The sequence below is a fragment of the Lathyrus oleraceus genome, chromosome 2 (assembly GCF_024323335.1).
Source record: "Lathyrus oleraceus cultivar Zhongwan6 chromosome 2, CAAS_Psat_ZW6_1.0, whole genome shotgun sequence".
NCBI lineage: Eukaryota > Viridiplantae > Streptophyta > Magnoliopsida > Fabales > Fabaceae > Lathyrus > Lathyrus oleraceus.
The window spans coordinates 353,371,132-353,391,818 of record NC_066580.1 but is presented as its reverse complement, the minus strand read 5'-3'; positions in this window follow the sequence as shown (position 1 = coordinate 353,391,818).

Below are 20,687 nucleotides of genomic sequence, written 5' to 3'. Positions count from 1 at the left end.
CTCTCGCATCAATCTTAAAGTCACCCTTCTCTGATTGACCACAACGATTAAGGATATCTACTAATTTCACATCCAATTTCTGTGCCTCTCGGATACTATCCATAAAATCATTATTAATCTTTAGCATTCCTAGCATTACACTCTACGGTGTTACTTCGCAAACCAAACTCATATCACGAAATTGCTCAATTAATTCCAACTCCTTAATCATCATTGCTGACACATGCAAGGTCTTTCTACTTAAAGCATCGGCCACAACATTTGCTTTTCCTGGATGATAATTCAACCCGAAATCATAATCCTTAAGCAATTCTAGCCACCTACGTTGTCTCATGTTCAGCTCTTTCTGATCAAAAAGATACTTTAAACTTTTATGATCGCTGAAAACTTCAAATCTGGAACCATAAAGGTAATGCCTCCAGATTTTTAGCACAAACACTACAGCAGCAAGTTCAAGATCATGCGTAGGATAGTTCTTTTCATGAATTCTTAACTGTCGCGACGCATAAGCAATTACTTTATTATTTTGCATGAGCACACCTCCCAAGCCCATCAATGAAGCATCACAGTAGATTATAAACGGTTCCTCCGGATTTGGCAAAGTCAAAACCGGCGCCGACGTCAATCCCCTTTTTAATTCATTAAAACCCTCTTCGCACTGAACATCCCACACGAAAGCTTTACCCTTACAAGTTAATTTAGTCAACGGAAGTGCTAACTTAGAAAATCCTTCAATAAACCTTCTATAATATCCAGCTAACCCCAAAAAGCTTCTAATCTTGGTAACCGACTTAGGAGTCTCCCATTGCAATACAGCTTCTACCTTGGAAGGGTCTACAACAATACCTTTTCCTGAAATTACATGGCCGAGAAAACTGACTTCTCTTAACCAAAATTCACACTTGGACAGCTTCGCATACAATTTCTTATCTTTCAAAACATCCAACACTAATCTCAAATGTTCCTTGTGCTCTTCTTCGGACTTAGAGTAAATCAAAATATCATCAATAAATACTACCACAAAATGATCCAGATAAGTAAGGAAAATACGATTCATGTATTCCATAAATACTCCCGGCACATTAGTCACACCGAAAGGCATCACAGAATACTCATAATGTCCATACCGAGTTCTGAACGCTGTCTTCTGGATGTCTTCATCTTTCACTTTGATCTGATGATAGCCCGATCTCAAATCAATTTTACTGAACACACAAGCACCCACTAATTGATCCATCAAATCATCTATTCTCGGTAGTGGATACTTATTCTTGATCGTTACTTTATTCAATTGTCTATAATCGATACAAAGCCTCATACTACCATCTTTCTTCTTTACTAGCAACACTGGAGCTCCCCACGGTGACACACTTGGTCTTATAAACTTCTTCTCAAGTATGTCTTCCAATTGCTTCTTTAATTCACACAATTCAGATGCCGACATTCTATACGGTGCCATCGAAACAGGCCTAGTACCAGGCACCAAATCAATAGTAAATTTAACTTCCCTCTCTGGCGGCACACTAGGAATTTCATCAGGAAAAACTTCAGGGAATTCTTTCACCACTAACAGTTCCTCTATCTTAGTTTTACTCTCAACCGACAACGTCGCCATCAAAGAAAACATCTGAGCTCCCTCTTTCATCAATTTTCGCAATTCTCTGAAAGGTAATAAGTCAACTCCTTCCTCTTCAGGAGTGGAAAACCTCACCGACTTATGATGACAATTTATATGATCATAATTATACTCCAACCAGTTCATACCAAGAATTACATCCATCCCACCCAACGGCAAACATACTAAATCAACATAGAAATCTTTATCGAAGATCGACAAAGGACAATTTAAACACACCAAGGAAGTAGTTGTTGATCCCTTAGATGGGGTCTCAACAATCAATTCATTAAAAATGCGTATCTTCTGATACCCAACAGCCTTCTTAATTTCAGAGCGCAGTCCGTTCTCAAACTTGATGCACTTTGAAAATTCAGCACCAACACTAGTGTAATGAGGATAAAATTTGGACAACTCCACAAATTTTGCAGCATAATCAGTGACAGACAAGTTTCCTTGCTTCAGCTCAAGGAACTCAATTTCTTTCTTACCACGGACATCCTCCGGATAATACTTTCTCATGAATTCCCTACGGAATACATCCCAAGTAATGACTTCACCTGCCACGGTCAACCTCTCGTGAGTCTCTAGCCACCAGTCATCAGCTTCGACTGCTAGCATGTGAGTACCATACCGAACCTTCTGAGCTGGAGTGCAATCCATAACACGGAAGATTCTCTCGATCTCTTTCAACCATCCCAAGGCTGCATCTGGATCATGCTTCCCTTTAAACACTGGCGGACTCTCTCTTTGAAAAGTCGCCAAGCTACGTGATCCAGCATCTCCACCAGCATTTGGCAAGTTCTACACAGCTTGTGCCATCGCTTGCATTGCGGCAGCCATTGCAGCGTCATTCCTTCCAGCCATTTCAACTTATCACCACAACACAACTTAAAAGTTAGATTAGTAACAATACACAATTGTTAGACAGTAACGACACGACAACTGGCCGGACAGACCGACCTGCTCTGATACCACTAATGTAACACCCTTCTAAAATACCCCAAATATTTAATTAAAACAACATATATAAATCAGAGTAAGTATGCAATTAAGGGTGTCACACAAACACTTCACACCATTCACCATAATATTTAGTCATGCTCATTATTTAACTCAAAACATAAAGCAGTGCACAATACGCAGCGGATAGAGATCGAATCGATCATTTAAAACATGTCACACATTACATGTAAAATTATTCAACAAGGTAAAACATCCCGTCCCGATGTTACATCTATCAGAGCATGACCCACTAAGGAGACTACACTAGACTCCAAGCACTAGCTTCTACTCAATCACTGCTCGTTACCTGAAAATTAGTTGTAAGGGTGAGTTCCTCAATCGATATAATAAGCATTCTAAAATATCATGCAACGTTAAGTAATTTCACACATTTCATCACCCTAATCATAACACACATTCAGTAACGGCACATCAACTCGAACCATCATACTCAACACCAACATAAAGCACACGTATAACCTCAATTACATTAAATACTCATACAACGAACCAACAAAAATGCAACTCTAATGAGACTCGACTCGTCATGCATGTGGTACCATTCGGAGTAAAACTCCCAACTTAAAATTTGCCAATTTAACGAGGCATCAAGGCTTAAGCCTTCAACTTTCAACTTTTGCCAATCCAGGCCAACGTGGTGTGAGCAAAGCTCCGACTTAATGCATATGACTTTTACATGACATACACGACTTTAAAATTCCGACAACATGATAATAATAGCAACACAGCAATGTGTTCAACATAATCAACTTATAATCAACTTCGACATAAACTAAGTATTATATAATTCCATTCCAAAACGTACACAAGATTCAATTATCAATTTTTTTCTTTTCCCACAGTGTTAACCGGTTAACGCCCTGGGTTAACCGGTTAACGCAGACAGAAAAACAATATTTTCACAACTCACAACAGTGTTAACCGGTTAACGCCCTGGGTTAACCGGTTAACGCAAGCAAAACAGCAATACTTCATAATTCCTAACAGTGTTAACCGGTTAACACCCTGGGTTAACCGGTTAACGCAAGACAGAAAGTTGTTCCTGCGCTAACACGAAGCAGAATGCAGAATTCTCCGCATTTTCCGCCGTTGGAGGACTTCCGGACCTCCGATTCCAATTCCGTAAAAAGCGATACGTTCGGGGAATCACGACTCACACAATTACCGATTCAATTACAGCTTAAACACAGTTTCTTCATCACAAATTTTCAGCACTCATCATCCCAATTAGGGTCAATTCAACGGTTTATCACTACCCATTACATGTTAATCTATAATTCCCATTAAACGACGATAAACCCCCCTTACCTGAATTAATCCGGCGAATCTTTAAGCTTCAAGCTTTTCTCTTCTCCAACCTTCTTCCTCTTGCTCTGCTCTTTGCCCTTTTCCTCTTTTCAGCCGCTTCTCTGCTTTTCACGTAAAACCCTCTTTACCAAAAAATGGAACTCTTTTTCCTTATTTCCAACTTATATATTTTCCAATAATTATTATTCCAATAATAATAATAATAATAATCCAATAATTCCAATTATTTTAATTAAATTAATAAATATAATATTAACTTAAATTAAATAATTATCTTATTTTTATCGGGGTGTTACACCATCCGGTTCTCATCTCGAGGGATATGATGAAACTCAACCTTTGTAAAGAAAGTTGAAATCCTCCTCGCATAATCTCTATATGGTATCAAACCGGGTTGATTTGTCTCCCATTCTCCTTTGATTTGATTCACGACCAAAGCCGAATCACCGAAGACAGCCAAATTCTTGATTTTGAGATTCATGGCCTCTTCAAGCCCCATAATGCAAGCTTTATATTCTGCCATGTTGTTTGTACACTTGAAAGTCAATCTAACTGTAAATGGTAGATGTGTGCCTTGAGGAGTAATAATCACTGCCCCAATTCCATTTCCATATTGTTTAACAGCTCCATCAAATACCATGCCCCAACGGGAACCAGGTTCTGGCCCTTCTTCAAGCAATGGTTCATCACAATCTTTCATTTTCAAGTAAAAATCTCTTCATCAGGTAAATCATATTGTATTGATTCGTAATCTTCAATTGGATGGTGAGCTAAATGATTAGCCAAGATACTATCTTTGATCGCTTTCTGAGATCGGTATTCGATATCATACTCTGATAACAACATCTGCCAAGGGGAACTTCTCCTAGTTAAAATAGGCTTCTCAGATATATACTTGATTGGATCCATTTTGGATATCAACCAAGTGGTATGATTCAACATATATTGACGCAGACGCTTAGCAGCCCAAGCCAATGCGCAACAAATTTTCTCGAGCATTGAATACCGAGTCTCACAGTCGGTGAATTTCTTACTGAGGTAGTAAATTGAAAATTCTTTCTTCCCAGTCTCATCTTGCCGACCAAGAACACAACCCATACTATCTTCGAGCATAGTCATATGGGAAATGAATCTGGAAATATAATTTAAGCGGCCGAGAAAACCTCTTACTTGCTTCTCAGTTTTGGGCGCAGGCATCTCTTGTAATGCTTTGACCTTGGTAGGATCAACTTCAATAGCCTTCTCGCTGACAATAAAGCCTAATAACTTACCAGAACGAACACCAAAAGTACATTTATTGGGATTCAAGTGGAGTTTATACTTCCTCAAATGCTGGAATAGCTTTATCAAATGCTCAACATGTTCGTCTTCATCAATTGACTTAGCAATCATGTCATCGACATAAACTTCAATCTCTTTATGCATCATATCATGGAAAAGATTAGTCATTGCTCTCTGGTAAGTTGCACCAGCATTCTTTAGACATTATGGCATCAGTCTATAACAGAATGTTCCCTAGGGTGTAATGAATGTGGTATGCTCCATATCCTCGGGTGCCATCTTAATCTGATTATATCCGGAAAATCCATCCATAAACGAAAAGACTTTGAATTTAGCAGTATTATCTACCAACATATCAATGTGTGGCAGAGGGAAATCATCTTTTGGACTGGCTTCATTCAAATCTCTATAATCCACTCACATGCGGACTTTTCTATCTTTCTTCGGCACAGGCACAATATTGGCCACCCATTGCGGATACTCAACAGTCACAAGGAAACCAACATCAATTTGCTCTTCAAATGGCTGAATAATCATTTCATCTTGCTCAAGAAGATGAGACAATTCCTCACTCACTTCTACATCACTTTCCTCTTCGGCTTCAAACACAGGGAATTCAAAATTTGGCGAAGGAGAAGGATCATTGTATTCAATGGGGTTAGGAACCAACCTGCATAATGATTTGATATTATGCAGATGGACAATTATATTGTTTATTTATGTTTTTTGTGATTACCATTTTTAGAATAAGGCAAAAAGTAAAAATAAACATCAGAGATGTGGATGAATAGAATTAATTTTATTAATGAACAATTTAAAATGCCCAAACAATGTTCACTTCTCCCTTAGGCATAGGAGAAGTCTTTTAAAATATAAAAGCAATTACTTAGATCGATGCAAAATAAAAGGAATATCAACAGCAGTCCAATTGTTGCATGTTTGTCCATGCGTCACAAATTTGGTGCAGTCTTCCTCTTCATTGTTCTCTAGCACGACAGCTAAGTGTTATTCATTCCCATGAATGAACCCTCCGCTACGGAAGCTGAGTTGCATCTCTTCAGATCTAACGGTTGATGAGCCTTTCTGGAACCCTAAACGAGTTCTTCCCTTGTTGTCGGCGACCTCTACCACGCGCCCCTACTAATCAACAGGACCTTCCTCAACAACTCTATGCACATCTTTTAGAGATGACATAGGTGCCCCAACTCTCTTCTTAGCAGCAATAGTTAAGGCTTGGAATGGAGTTCCAACCTCATCCTCAGCTTCCACATACGAGAAAGATGACAGATGGCTAACCAACAATGCTTTCTCACCTCCCACAATCACCGACTTCCCATTCTTGACAAATTCGAGCTTCTGATGCAGAGTGGAAGTAACAGCCTCTGCCTCATGAATCCATGGCCTTCCTAACAAACAGCTGTAGGCCAGGTGAATATCCATTACCTAGAAAGTAAACTGAAAATCACTCAGACCTATCTTGACTAGAAGGTCCACTTTTCGAATGGCTGTCTTGCGCGAGCCATCGAAGGCTTTGACGATTACTCCACTGTACCTCATAGGAGCTCCTTGATAAGATAACTTTGACAATGTTGACTTTGGAAGCACATTGAGTGACGACACTGTGTCAACTAGCACGTTTGGCAAAGCATCTTCCTTACAATTCATAGAAATATGCAAAGCCAGATTGTGATTTCTTCCCTCCTCAGGGAGTTCTTCATCGCAAAATCTCAAATTATTGCATGAAGTGATGTTAGCCACAATCTGATCAAATTGATCCACAGTAACACCTTGCCCCCCGTATGCCGGTTCAAGAACTCTCTGGAGTGCTTCTCTATGCGCTTTAGAATTCAAAAGCAGAGACATCACATAATTTTTTTAGGGGGTCTGGAGCAACTGTTCAACCATGTTAAATTCACTCCTCTCAATCAGTCGGAGTACCTCATCATCATCACCATTGGCTTTCAAATTGCTCGATTCACCAGACTTATCCTCTGAACTGCCCACGGGATCTACCATAGGCACCTCTGCCTTCTTACCAACAACCAACTCTTCTTTATTTTCCGGGAACACTGGTCCAAAAACTCTACCACTACGGGTCACCTTCGTAATATCTGCAATGCTCACTACTGAGTTGGTCGTAGGCAACAAGGCCTCTTGACCATTCTCCATCATCGTAGCATTGTATTGATACGATACAGCCTTATCAGATGCATACGGGACTGGACCCTCTAACTGAATTACCAATGGAGAAACTAATCTATTGTTGACATTCTTGTTACTATTGCTATCGTATTGAATCACCAACCGCTTGAGTTGTTTGAAAACGGGCACAATGACATTAGCATCGTCATCTACATGACGGGATTGAACAATCTGAAGCATACCTTCATCCATCAGACGATGGATGTCCCTTTTCACTACAACACCCCCCTTGGGTTCACACTACAAATATCACAACCATCGTGATCATGTTCATAGTCACTCACCAAACAGATATCTTTATGCATTTGCACCAAAGATCTTCGGATAAACCGGACATCGAAAACTTTGAATTCACCTGGACAGCCGTCCACCATGTTCACTGAAGAATTCCCATGAGCGAGAAAAGGATTAGCTTTTACATTAGGCGCGCGATCTTCAAAAGACACCATGCCACTCTTCATAAGCTTTGCACCTCATATTTCAGCGGATAACAATTCTCAATATTGTGCCCAGGTGCACCTTGGTGAAAAGCATAACGAAGTTCGGGTTTATACCACCAAGGAAGTGGTTTTGGGATCTACGGTGGATTCCTCGGTTGAATTAAATTTTTGAGGACTAGTGATGGGTATAATTATGCATATGGCATAGGAATCGGGACAAAAGAGATCGTCTTCTCGAAATTCTGTTGCTGGTGATGATTGTTGTTGGAATTGTTGTTGTTGTAGGTGTTTGTTCTTTGTTACAGTTGTTGTTGTTGACGTTGATTTTGATACTGATGTTGTTGTTGTTGAATTGGTGTTGTTTGCTGATATGAAAATACTGGAATGACGGAAGATACTTGATGATGATGATGTTGACGGGGTGGTGGATTTCGTCTTATTTGAGGCCTCATCTGCCTCCCACTAGAAATTGCGTTTGTTTCACTATCCTTCCTCTTACTGAAACTACTCATATACTTCTTGCTTGTCGACGCCTCATCGTTTGACAATCGTCATTCACGGACCCCTTCTTCAAGTCTCATCCCCATATTTACAATTTCGGTAAAATCAATGCGGGAACTGCCAATCATTCGTTCATAATAAAATGAACTCAGGGTTTTCAGAAAGATTTTTGTCATCTCCTTCTCCAAAGGAGGAGTGATCTGGGCAGCCAACTCCCTCCAATGTTGGGCATACTCCTTGAATGTCTCCTTATCTTTCTGAGACATGGACCTCAACTGGTCCCTATCTGGCACCATATCCACGTTGTATTTGTACTGTTTCACAAAAGCCTCACCTAGGTCATTGAAAGTGCGGATGCTTACACTATCTAACCTCATATATCAACAGAGTGCAGCACCTGGTAGGCTATCCTGGAAATAGTGAATCAACAATTGGTCATTATCTGTCTGGGTTGACATCTTGCGGGCATACATGATAAGATGACTGAGTGGACGAGAGTTCCCTTTGTACTTCTCAAAGTCAATCACTTTGAATTTCATTTGGATTTTCATATTGGGTACCAAGCACAGTTCAGCGGCACTCTTCCCAAACAGATCTTTGCCCCTCAGCGTTTTCAATTCCTTGTGCAGCTCAAGAAATTGGTCCTTCATCTCGTCCATCTTCTCATAAACATTTGGGCCTTCAGATGGCTCAGAATGATAGATGGTGTCCTCTACACGCGGCAAAGTGTGCAAAACTGGAGGTGGGACAGACATGACTGGGCTAGATGCCGGCATGGAAGCAAATGTGAGAGTGAAACCTTCTGGCACAAAATTGGGTGGCATTCCCCACGAGAATCAAGCAGGCAGGTTCAGAGCAACGTGGGCGGTGGCAGCAGGCACAGTAGAGGTAACTACTTTAGAAATGACAGTCCTCGCGGGAGGAGTTACGGGTGTTGGAGAAGCTTGGCTTTGAGCAGCAAGAACTGACTTCGTCATGGGAGTCAGCCGAGCAATCTCCTCTTTCAAATCTCGGTTCTCTTGCTCATGGTGTTCCGTGATCTTTGAATGATTAGATCTGGTGTTGTACCGGTGAGTCAGCTTGGCTAAAGCACAGAAGAACACCAATCAGACACCTGGAAAAAACCTGCTTATGCAAATTATGCATGAAATGCAATGCTTGACTATTTTTATTTCCAGGAACTTACTATATCATTTTTAAATATACAATATTTAAAATTGCAACAATTTGAGATGACCAAAAATCTATTTTTATTTATATAAATTGGAAGGATTACACTGAGTACAATTTCAGAAACCAAAGTAAAAGATATAAGAGAAAATGAGACTAGTCATCCTAAGGATTCCTAACAACAGCGTCAGAAGATCTGGCTGAAGGCGCATACTTCCTTCGAATGCGACGAATCTCGGTCTCAAAAGAAGCCTTCATCTGAGTCTTCTTCAGGACAAGCTGGTTAACAATCTTCTTCCAAGCAACGGAAGGCTGAGGCATGCTAGAAGATGAAACCTTCGGCTCTCTCTGTCTCTTCGTTACTCGGTCTTCAAGTAGCTCAATCAGTGCATCTTTGTCCTTAGACTCCAACTGTAACTCTTCATGCTTCTTGCTCAAATCATGGAAACGCTCTTCCCACATATCCTTCTATTACTTCATTTTGGCGAGCACGTCTTCTAACTCCTCTACATCTTGGTTAGGGAGAGTTAATGGCTCTACCACAACCATAGACATAGGTCTTTCACAAGGGTAAGGCATCTTCAACTCCATAGCTCTCTTCTTCACCCAAAGAGTGTAAGCTTCCAAAGCTACACAATTGCACGGACCAAGCTCGAATCTTCCTTTCCTATGCACATTTTGCTAAGCATGCACAATCTTCTGCTTCGAATGTTGGGGATCTTTACCCTCTTGATAGAAAATACCTTCTAACAAAGTGTTATTAGGTTTGTCTCTCAAGGGGAACCCAGGTTGGCGACGAGCCAAAGCAGGGTTATAGTTAATTCCTCCTTCTGTACCAATGAGAGGCACATTAGAGAATTCACCACAACTATCAATAATCTCCAAACTGCTTAAGGCGGGATCATACCAAACTATATCATCATTAGTGAGAGACATAAGTCTCTGAGACCAACTTAGACATTGTTTGTTCTCCACAAAAGCATACGTCTGAGGCAAGTGAGAAATAAACCACTTGTACAGAAGAGGAATGCAATAGACAATAGTTCCACCACCTTTAGAATTCCTTACATGCAAAGAGAAATACATATCCCCCAACAAAGTAGGTACATGATTCCCAATCAAGAAAAGTCTAATGGCGTTAACATCAACAAAACCATCAATGTTAGGGAACAAAGCTAATCCATAGATGAGCAACACAAAGATAGCTTCAAAAGCGGCCACATTACCAGCTTGAGCAAAAGTGGTAGCTTCCTTGATGAGGAAAACAGATGGCAATCCAAATAACCCTCCTTTCTTCACCCATTGAGCCTCTATCTCAATCTTCTTTTAGGGAAGAGCTTCAGCAATAATACTAGATCAGAGAATCTCCTTCAATCCACTAAAAGGCACTCTACTAGAAACAGGTATCCCCAAACAATGAGAATACTCCTCCAAGGTAGGCACAAGCTGAAAATCTGTGAAAGTGAAAGAACAATAGAGATGATCATAGAACTGCACCAACACACTCAAGAGTCCTTCAACTACATCAGCAGACAAAATAGATAGAAGCTTCCCATGACGTTGTTTGAAGTCCAAGGGATCTAATAAAAAAGATCCTAGCTTCCTTGACTCTTTCAAATTTGGACATATGAAATTGTACTTCTTAGTGTTCCTTCGTCAATAATCCATGGTCTGAAAATATTTGCAAATGATACCTTAGTTCCTTGAAATTTTGTGTGATGAATGCTATGATGCGCATGAAATGCATGAATGCAACAATCACAAGTAAGGGATCACACACAAGACAAACAAAGGTCAAGGGATGAATCAAGTCATTGTTAAGATCAATCATCCATTTTGGTGGATTATGGTTTACACCTTATCAACACCCAAGTTCCATTGATATTGACAAGACTTGATTGGATCAACCAAGAATCAAAGGTTTGTTGCATGTCACGAGCATTGAGTCTGGGTAAGAACCATCCCAAAGGAGTGAACTAAGGATAAAAACGTGTAGATCATGTTCTAAAAAGTTCCCAAAGTCTTAATTCCATCTATCGGATATTACAGGTTTAGACGACTGACTCATCGACACATAATATTCTCAAGAGAAACTCGTTTGAGTGTAGTATCGCGTAAGAACTGTTGTCAAGTCTACACTTGAACAGTTTCCGCACTACGTCCTAAATAGGCCAAGATGGGTTAGGTGTTCTAAGGTCCTCAGCTTCGCATACCCAATTAGAAATAGTAATTCCTAACCACAAATACTTGTGTGACATTTCCAAATCCAAAGGAGTCTCCTTTGAGAAGATGGATCTCAAGGCAACTTGTTAAGGACTACTCGACACAAGTCGAACATGACTGTACCATCCTCCTGTCTTAATTGCACTCAAGTCCGGGTTAGAACTTATCTTACCACTCAAAGATCATCAAGCACAACAAGTAGATTATATCACACATACATATATACAAACATCACATATATACAAATATATTCACACAAAAAGTAGGCTAAACCCACTGGAGACTACTCCCCAGCATACTCACCACATAATTTCTGTAGCGGGAAATTCATGATCATCAAGCTATTGACAAGCTAGAGATCAATTAACAAGAGTCGCCACTGCACTTTTATTGTTTCCAAGGGAAAAGGGAAAAAGTACGAACAAAACCCAAAAGGTAAGAAGTTTTCAAATAAAAACTAATAAAAATCAGAGATCACAAGTAAGGGAGTTGGTTACACATAGGGAAGGTGTTAGAACCCAAAGTGTCCTAGGTACTCCTAGGGAGCCCTTTTTGTGTGCATATGTATTTTGTACAAAGTCATGTTTACAAACAAATAGAATGGGGGGATGAGAAAATTATTCATTAATTATACTTTTTTTTGTGTTTGACAAGACCTTCGGTCTTGTGCCTACGTACCAACATATGAACGAGGGATCAAAACCTTGTAGTTCGTGCTATAAATTTCAAAATGAATGTGTTGGTTTTAACAAAATTTAAGTTTGAAAGGCACAAAGGCCAAAAATGGTTTGAGTGAGTTAGTTCTTTTTGGCTTTTTTTAAAGTTTAAGTCAAGTATAGTTAAGTTCATTTACAAGTTTGGTTTACGAAAATAAGTTTGAAAAATGCAATGGCATAAGGCCAAAGTTTCTACCTTTTGCAAAAGCGTCTAAGTTTAGAACAAAAGTAGTTCACACAAAGAAGGTTTTGAAAATGGATGGAGATATTTTGAAGTTAAAGAAATGGGGAGAAGATGAAGAGACTACCCTTAAAATTTAAAAGTTTAAAGTTGAAAAGATCTGACCAAATGGGAGCAATCCAAAAGACAAGCATGTCAATAGAAACCCAGAATTCACTTGGACTTTTAGAATCAAGCAATACACAAATGCTCAATTCTACTGATTATTGTGTTGGCTGAAGTCCTACCAATGTAGGCAAGGTGTTTGAGTTGTTTTGAGGCTGAATCGAAGCAACTCAGATCATGAACCTCATTTTTCAATTCCACATATCGCTCAATATAGTTGGAATTGGAAGAAATGGAGGTGATATTCGTTCTCAGTGATGTTTTCTCTTTAAAGTCATGTCCCTGTTTGAAATTTTGGTGATAGTTGATGATGACCAGTCCGGCGAAGCTTGCTGGAGAAGGCAATCGAAGATGAGTTGTCTTCGGTCTAAACTGGGTGATCCAACTCCTGTGTTCTAATCTTAGTCGTGCATTGTGATTACCATGTTTGCAGCGCAGTTGACTCATGTGTTGCTGGAACGTGCGTTGTGGATTATCAGATCTGCCACCTCAATTAATGAGGGAGATCAGATGGTCCACGTATTTTAGCATTTTCTAATTTTTCTTTTTATTCCATTTTATTCAATAATCCATAATAAATTTAATATTGATCCAAAAAATATGGGACTTTCACCAAAACTTTTCAAATATTTTTCTCTTTCATATTCTGAATTAAAAATATATTTTAGATCATTATTAATTTTTTTCTTGAATTAAGTGATTTTTCATTTGTTTTTATTTGTTTAAAAATATTTTAAAGTGTCCAAAAATTATGGAATTTTGTATCCAAGGTCCTTTTACCTTGTTTGACATATGATAAATCACATGGCCACTTATTAGGTGTTTTGATGTGATTTTAGGATTTGGATAAAACATATTTGAATTTAATGCATTATTTTAATATTTTTAATTGAATAAATTCCATTTTAATTGTGTTCACCATTTGGATTGACTTATTTGAGTTTCTCATTTGTTGTTGGGCCTTGGTCAAGGTTGATTGAACTTTGTCAAGTTAATATTATTGGATTTAGGGGATTGATGGAATGTACATTCCATCTCCCAAAATGAATGAATAATATTAATTTGGTAAAAGTCCTCCTTTAACCAATTTGTGATTTCATTCATCCATTTCCCTCTTCATCTAATTCCCCTTCTTCATCCATTCATTTTAATTTGGCCAATGACATCTCAAAGTCCTAATGCTAGTTGATTGAAAGATTAACATGAGTATGGATGAGATTAGGCCACACCTTTGCATATTTTTTGTGTGTGGTATGTTTAATGAGCATAGTTCTTAATACTATGTCTCCAACATGCATTAACACCAAAAGTTTATTGCCCGGCCTCAAATAGTTGTGACTTCTACGTAAGTCCAATTAGGATTACTTAACATAGCGCTAAATTTGTGACACAAAAGGCATAAGCATTCTAGTTAGTGAGATTGTAAGTCTCCCCTCTTCCATGGTATTGTGTGGAAACTTGGCCTTCTTTCCTTCCTTTGGAAGATGTTTTGGTTCAAGGATTCATGCTTGTGTCAAGTGGGTTGAGTGTTCTCCAAAGAATGTCTTGAAATCAAAAATAAAAATAAAAATAACTATTAACTTACTAACCATTGACTTTTACTTTCAAGCTTTTACATTTAATGCAATTTACTTTTATTGTTCTATTATCATTTGTCTTATCATTCTAATTCTTTATGTTTATGCAATTTTCCCTTTGTCCATTTGGTCCATATTATGTGATATACTTTGTTGCTTTGTTTTTTTGATTGGTCTTTGACCATTAATGCATATAATAATAACAAAAACGTTCAAAGACTTTTGAGTGGACTATTGTTTTGATCTCCCCAATTGGACTTAAAATTTAGGCAACACTCCTTTGCTAATGGACTTGGTGTTGGAGAATTGCCATCCAAGGCGCAGCGAAATTTAAAAATTTCTCCATTTAGTGATCCTTACGAATGGGCATGATTAGTGATAGAATCGTTACCTCTTGTGGCGATTCAAACCTTTGGTGCAGATCTCTGATAATGATCAAAACCTTTGATACAGATCCACGGGGCGATCACGAACGTTGAACGATGACAACGTCTCTACTCAGTCCACACGAACGGATTCCTTCAATCGCAGTGCTAGCTATTATGAATGAAGGCTTTGAGTGAGAGAGAGAGATACGAAATTCCAACTCTTCAGTTGTGTTTTCTGTCTCAGTGAGTTATTGTGCTTCTACCCAAGAGGTTCTATTTATAGAACCACTTGTGTGGGCTTCAAGCCAAAAAGCCTTCTTAAGTGCATTTTGGCCCATATCTCATAATATGCCAAAATCACTTAAGTATTTGGTACATTACCATATTTCGTATTCTACTTAAGTACACTGTACCTTACGATGTTCCTTAATTATTCTATCTCTCATCAATCCGTCCTTTGTGTGTGACCCTATAGGTTTTCGCGACGTTGGCAATTATATTAAATCACGCATTTAACATAATAAACAGTGAGCGGTATCTAGCAACACATCACTGCTACCCAAGTCACGAAAATGTCATGTGATCTGACAAAACCTCCTGTGATAATGATTATGTGTATAATTACGCCTTTGCCCTTATGTCTATATTGAACAGAAGGTATAGACCGTGTCACCCTTGTCCAGTTCAATATTGGGCCCATAGACATTTATCCTGTTACGCAGGATTGGCAAATTCCATCTAGGACACTCATGTCCCTCAGCATGCTTCGTGGAGTACCCATCAATTGTCTTTATGGTTATCCAGTTACGGACAACGTTGGATTAGCAATAAAGCACTCGACTCTACATCTAGGATCCATAGTGGTTTCAGGTCGAAGAGTGGTATACACTATTATCACCATGAGTATAACTTATGACACCTTGCATAACTTTCTATATAGTATTCTCACAGTGGGTCAATTCGGTATAAATATTACTCCTAATATTCATACCTATGTTTAAGACTTGATAACTCTTTATCCATGATCCGTGAGATGTGATCATCAGTCTACAAACATAATAGTCTTAATGCTTTAATGTTATCCCACTTAACATTAAAGCTCGACTACGGATACTTTAAGAATAATGCCCTTATGTTTAATGTGTTCTCATGATTAAGTCACACTTAATACATTAAACGGACTATCTATTCTAGGGAATTTATTAATCAACCATAATAAAGAAAATGCCTTTTATTATTAATAAATAATTCGATACAAGTATCAATAGTATTGGCCTCTAGGGCTTACACCAACAATCTCCCACTAGCACTAGAGCCAATCAGACATACCCCGTATGCCCATTGATCTAGTATGGCCATCATGCTTCTGCTGCGCAAAAGGCTTTGTCAGTGGGTCAACTATATTGTCAAGTGTAGGTACTTTACATATTTTCACATCTCCTCTATCTATTATCTCTCGAATGAGATGATAACGCCTAAGTATGTGTTTGGATCGTTGGTGAGATCTAGGCTCCTTAGCTTGTGCGATAGCACCATTGTTATCACAATAGAGACCAATGGGATCCACAACGCTAGGGACTATGCCAAGTTCACTAATGAACTTCCTGATCCAAACAGCTTCCTTTGCTGCACTTGAGGCAGCAATATACTCGGCCTCGGTTGTAGAATCAGCAACTGTATCTTGCTTCGAACTTTTCCAGCTCACAGCGCCACCGTTCAAGCAAAACACATAACCAGATTGCGATCTAAAGTCATCCTTATCTGTCTGGAAGCTAGCATCAGTGTAACCAATTACACCCAACTCTTCCTGACCTCCATATATCAAGAATGATTCCTTAGTCCTTCTCAAGTACTTAAGGATATTCTTAACAGCTACCCAATGGGCATCACCAGGATCAGATTGGTACCTACTCGTTGCACTTAAAGCATACGAGACATCTGGTCGAGTACATAACATGGCATACATGATAGATCCTATTGCAGATGCATATGGAATCTTAATCATGTGTTCCCTTTCTTCCTTAGTTGAAGGGGATTGTGTTTTTGATAGACACAGGCCATGTTGCATAGGTATGAATCCTTTCTTGGAATCATGTATATTAAAGCGTCTCAGCACTTTGTCTATGTATGTACTCTGACTTAGGCCAAGCAGTTTTTGTGATCTATCTCTATAGATTCTGATTCCTAATATATAGGCTGCTTCACCTAGGTCCTTCATAGAAAAGCATTTCCCCAACAAGGTCTTTACTTGTTGCAGGGTAGGGACATCGTTTCCAATGAGTAATATGTCATCTACATATAACACCAGGAACACGATCATGCTCCCACTAACCTTCTTGTAGACACAAGGCTCATCTTCGTTCTTGATGAATCCATATTGTTTTACCGTTTCATCAAAACGAAGATTCCAGCTTCTGGAAGCTTGCTTCAATCCATAGATCGATCTTTGTAGCTTACATATCTTATGGGCTTCTTCTGGTATGTCAAATCCTTCAGGTTGTGTCATGTACACATCCTCAAGAAGATTCCCATTAAGGAAAGCAGTCTTGACATCCATCTGCCATATTTCATAATCATGATATGCAGCGACAGCAAGTAAAATCCGAACAGATTTAAGCATTGCAACTGGTGAAAAGGTTTCATCATAGTCAACACCATGAATTTGTTTATATCCTTTTGCAACCAGTCTTGCCTTATAGGTATGTACCTTACCATCCATGTCTGTCTTCTTTTTGAAGACCCACTTGCATCCTATAGGATTAACTCCTACAGGAGGCTCTATCAAGTTCTAAACTTGGTTCATGTACATGGAATCTATTTCGGATTTCATGGCCTCTAGCCACTTCTCAGACTCGGGACCAGTTATGGCCTCTTGGTAGGTCACAGGCTCATCTTGATCCATGAGTAATACATCGCCTTGGTCTGTTATGAGATATCCATATCTCTCAGGTAGGTGATGTATCCTGCCTGACCTACGCTGGTCTTGTTCTACTTAAGCAGGTTGCTCTTCCACAACCATTTGTGTTTCCTGCTCTAATTCCTCTATAGGTGTATCGATGCTTTGTGATTCTTGAATTTCTTCAATCTCTACTTTCCTCCCACTATTTCCTTTGGAAATAAAATCCTTTTCTAGGAAAACTCCAGTTCGAGCGACAAACACTTTTCCCTCAGAAGGATTATAGAAGTAATATCCTCTTGTTTCATTAGGATACCCCACAAATAAGCATTGGTCAGATTTGGGCTCAAGCTTAGTTGAAATTTGTCGTTTCACATAAACTTCCCAACCCCAAATCTTCATGTAAGACATATGTGGTCTCTTACCACTCCATATCTCATATGGTGTCTTATCAACCTTTTTGGATGGAACACGGTTAAGTGTGTAAGCTGCGGTCAACAATGCATGTCCCCAAAAGGAGTTTGGAAGATCGGCTTGACTCATCATGGATCGGACCATGTCCAACAGGGTTCGATTTCTTCTCTCAGACACACCATTCCATTGGGGTGTTCCAGGAGGAGTGAGTTGGGATAGGATCCCACACTCTTTCAGATGGTCATCAAACTCTAGGCTTAAATATTCACCACCTCGATCTGATCGAAGAGCTTTAATATTCTTACCTAGTTGGTTTTGTACTTCATTCTTGAATTCTTTGAACTTTTCAAAGGACTCTGATTTGTGTTTCATTAAATACACATAACCATATCTACTGAAATCATCAGTGAATGTGATGAAGTACTGAAAACCTCCTCTGGCTGATATGTTCAGTGGACCACATACATCAGTATGTATGAGGGCCAAAAGATCATTAGCTCTTTCACCTTTTCCTGTGAATGGAGACTTTGTCATCTTTCCAATTAAACAAGATCTGCATGTCTCATATGATTCATAATCAAAAGAGTCCAACAGTCCATCTTTATGGAGTTTGGAAATGCGTTTCTCATTTATGTGGCCTAATCGACAATGCCAAAGGTAAGTTGGATTTAACTCATTAGGTTTCATCCTTTTAGTATTAATGTTATAAATATGCATTTCAAGATCAATGACATATAGTCCATTGTTCATTTGTGCAGTTGCATATAATATATCATTCAAATAAATTGAACAACAATTGTTCTTTATTATAAATGACAAACCGAACTTGTCCAAACAAGAAACAAAAATAATATTCCTCCTAATTGCTGGTACATAATAACAGTTCTCTAACTGAATTATTAAACCACTAGGTAAAGTCAATTCATAAGTTCCTACGGCTAAGGCAGCAACCTTTGCTCCATTACCAACTCGTAGGTCGACTTCACCTTTTGCCAATTTTCTACTCCTTTTTAGTTCTTGCACATTTGTACAAATGTGAGAACCACATCCAGTATCTAATACCCATGATGCAGAAGTAGATAAATTAATTTCAATAACAAAAATACCTGAAGTTGGAGTCTCTACTCCATTCTTCCTATCTTCCAGGTACTTTGGGCAGTTCCTCTTCCAGTGTGCGGTCTTACCGCAATGGAAGCAGGTGCCTTCCTTTTCTATGCTTCCACTAGGCTTCAAAGCAACACTAGTGGGTTTGGGTTTGGCAACTTCCTTGCCTTTCCCTTTATCATGTTTGAGGACAATCCTCATGTCTCGGTACCAATCCAGAAAATTTGTCCCAGACAATTTTTCCTTGTCAAGGTTTGATCGCAATATGTTGTTAGAGGTGTTTGTTGTCATGGTAATATACACAAGGATTAATGAAAATATAAGTATCATTGACATATTTAATTAGGCCTTTAATTAAACATGCTCCCACTATTTTATTCAAAACAAATGACCCTCATCATTTGATTCGGAAAATCCCGTTGGAAGATTTTCTAGTGGGTCGAGATCCATATTTCACTTCGTTCTAAGTCCGCGTAGGCGGATTACACAAAACTAGGTTATTTTAGGTAGGAACTCCTTCCAATTGTATCTCATACAACTCTCGAAAATTTCAGTTGGGTGAATAACTCCTTATTCTAATCCATCATATGGATTATTCCTAACTCTTGCTTCTAAACATATATATAATCTTATTATAATTTGTTTAGTTAAGTTTAACCCATTGTTTTAACAATTGGATATTACAATTATCCCACCGCACTTACTAATATATAGATCATGCACCTCACGTAGGCGAAACCTACATTATCCATTACTAGTCTTGATGAGTGTTAAAACTTGGAAAGCATAAAACTTGGAAAGCATAAACTTAATTTTTTTGATCTCACCGGCTTGTTTATCATATAAACCGTCTCTCACATGCATCAACATACATTCACATGCATCAACATACATACAAACAAAACGAAACAGTTATGGCCCCTAGCGCAATTGTTCTCCTAAGCTAATGAGAGAACCTAAGCTAACCTACAACGATCTAAGCTTCTCCAAGCAAGATCTTCAAGGTTGTCCTCCTTTGGCACTGACTTCTTTGCTTTCTTCATATCATTACATTACATAAAAGAAACTCGTTTTACATACGAGGGAGTGAGATGAGAAAAGAAGTTACATTTGAGAGATTAAGAGAGAGGCACGACACGCAGGTCGTATTTTAAAATCCAAAGCAGAATAAAGGAAAACTAAGGCTATAACCGATCACCACAAGACAATAATAAACACTTTATTATTATTATTAATTCGTTTAATTAATTAAAATCAAATTAAATTTCAACGACCGATCACATTACACAGAGTTAGCCAGGGGTCCGCTGCCCGGACAGCGGGAACGGGTGTTGCGCTGCCCGGTCAGCGGACAGGGGTCAATGGGGCAGCGCCCCTTGCGGGGTCGAAGGGGCAGTGCCCCTGCTCGAAAATTTTAATGAACAATTCATTTAAAATTGACGTCGTTTTTCGTATCAACACTTGATACTTCAAAGCACTTTTTCTAGCCGAACGGGTGAA